The following is a 2,500-nucleotide window of genomic DNA, read 5'->3' on the forward strand; positions in this document are numbered from 1 at the left end:
TGCTAATCTCCGACTGTTGTTTTGAATAACATTTCTGAAAGCCAGTCTTTCTGCCATATACTGAGTTGAGTATTCGGTTTTGTAATTATCTTCTAAAGATGATCAGGTTTCAGAGAGATTCGTTCTTTTCCAGCGGTCTGGGAAGTCAGAGCTGTATGCAACAAGCATTGTGTTTCAAAATTTACGTTCAATTCATTAGTTCTTGCGCTTACACAGGATAGCTTATCATGTTTATTTTGTTGATACAGATGTGTCTTCCAATACTCGTTTTAAATCAAATCTGACATGATCAACAACGATAGATGACGTGCATAAAAGTTAAACTAGTGCAGTGAACAGAGAATTGAAGGCTAAAAATAAAGAAATTGGATGAAATAGAGAAAATTTTTAAAAGGCTCAACACATCAAAGAAAATGAAGTGCGCAGCCCATAAATTTTGGGGTAACTATAATATTCATTTAGTGCGCCTTTAAACCCTGGGTATTCGCTACCTGTTGCCTTTGATCAGGTTCCCCTTCCTTAATTTGTTCCCCTCTTGCTCTAACCTTTTGTCGCTGGCGATTGACGTTCGAGTTATTACAGCGATTGTGTGCATGTGCGTGTGTGTGTGTGTGTGTGTTTAAGATAAAATTGCGAATATTTGATTCCAAATGAGAATTAGATAATAACAGCGTTCTGATTAGAAACATCTACACCGAAATTCACGAAATCTCACTTCCCTCCTACCCTCTCTGTCTCTCTCTCTCTCTCTCTCTCTCTCTCCCTCTCTCTCTCTCTCTCTCTCTCTCATCTCTCTCTTCTCTCTCTCTCTCTCTCTCTCTCTCTCTCTCTCTCTCTCTCTCTCTCTCTCTCTCTCTCTCTCTCTCTCTCTCATTCTTATTCCCTCAGTCATTTTCTGCCTCTGTGTTTATGTCCACCGTGCTTGAAGGTGTCGCCAGGTTAGTGTAGAAAGTGTGGGCCCGAGAGTTTCCATTTCGGCGCTGGTCTTGATTGAGAACAAATCTATTAATAACATCATGGGAATGAAGAATATCATATTGTAACTGAAACATAGATTGTGACAATATAATAGTAATAATGGATTATATAACAATGATGATTTGTATACCTTTTCTACGTGTACAATCCATGTAACGACAGTACTATAGAATTATTCATAGAGTTAATGGTTATCACAATTCTCTTAATCCTATAATATTGTTTGTAAACTTTTCTTGAATGTTGGCACGCTCTCACTCCCTCTCTCTCTCTCTCTCTCTCTCTCTCTCTCTCTCTCTCTCTCTCTCTCTCTCTCTCTCTCTCTCTCTCTCTCTCTCTCTCTCTCTCTCTCTCTCTCTCTATCTATACTATCTATCTATCTCTCTCTCTCTGCTCTCTCTCTCTCTCTCTCTCTCTCTCTCTCTCTCTCTCTCTCTCTCTCTCTCTCTCTCTCTCTCTCTCTCTCTCTCTCTCTCTCTCTCTCTCTCTCTCTCTCTCTCTCTTCTCTCTCATCTCCCTCTCTCTTCTCTCTCATCTCTCTCTGTCTTTCTCTCTCTCTTTCCCTCTTTACCTATTCTGGCCATCTCTCTCCTCCGGTATCCTTTATCCCCCCCCCTCCCCCTCCCCCTCTCCCCTCTGTCGCTATGTCCCCCTTTCTCTCGCCGACTTTCGTGACGCGTGGCAATAACCCCCCAAGGGTAAATCTAGCTTGAACGACGATTAACAAGGGGAAACTTGTAACTCCTCATCCACATAGCCACGGTCAGCAATGGCACTCCCCTTGGCACTGAATAAATCAGCCATGAAGTTGATCACCCTCTCTCCCTCTCACTCTCCCCTTCCCCTCTCCCCCCCCCCTCGACAGCCCAGGTTCGTTTTCCCACTCTCTCTTTCCCTCCCCCTCTCTATCTCTCTCTTTTTCTTTTTTCCCCTCACGCACCTCCCCTCTCCCCCTCCCTCCCCCTAGGTTCGTTTTCCCCCTCATGTCCCTCGGCGTTACCCTCAGTCCGGAAGGGTAATGACCCCGGGTGATTCCAGGGGATGAATGACGGGGGTTTTCATGCAGGATTAGCTTTTGGTGTGTTACCCTGATGTATTAGCGATGGAGAGGGAGAGGGAGAGAGAGGGGTGGAGAGGGAGGGGAAGAAGGAGAGGGAGGGGAAGAAGGAGAGGGAGAGGGAGTGGGAGAAGGAGAAGGAGAAGGAGAAGGAGAAGGAGAAGGAGAAGGAGAAGGAGAAGGAGAAGGAGAAGAGAGAAGGAGAGAGAGAGAGAGAGAGAAGAGAGAGAGAGAGAGAGAGAGTGAGAGAGAGAGAGAGAGAGAGAGAGAGAGAGAGAGAGTGATAGAAAGGGAGAGGGACAGAGAGCAAGATGGAGAGACAGAATGAGAGAGTGAAAGACAGCGAGAGGAGGATGAGGGAGAGGGGGAGTGGGAGAAGAAGAGGAAGAGGAAAAAGAAGAGAGATGAGATGAGATCGCTTGAGAGGAAGAGATAATGCAGAACGTAAACTGAATTATATCATAA

The sequence above is a fragment of the Penaeus vannamei genome, chromosome 7 (genome assembly GCF_042767895.1).
Source record: "Penaeus vannamei isolate JL-2024 chromosome 7, ASM4276789v1, whole genome shotgun sequence".
In the NCBI taxonomy this organism is placed as follows: domain Eukaryota; kingdom Metazoa; phylum Arthropoda; class Malacostraca; order Decapoda; family Penaeidae; genus Penaeus; species Penaeus vannamei.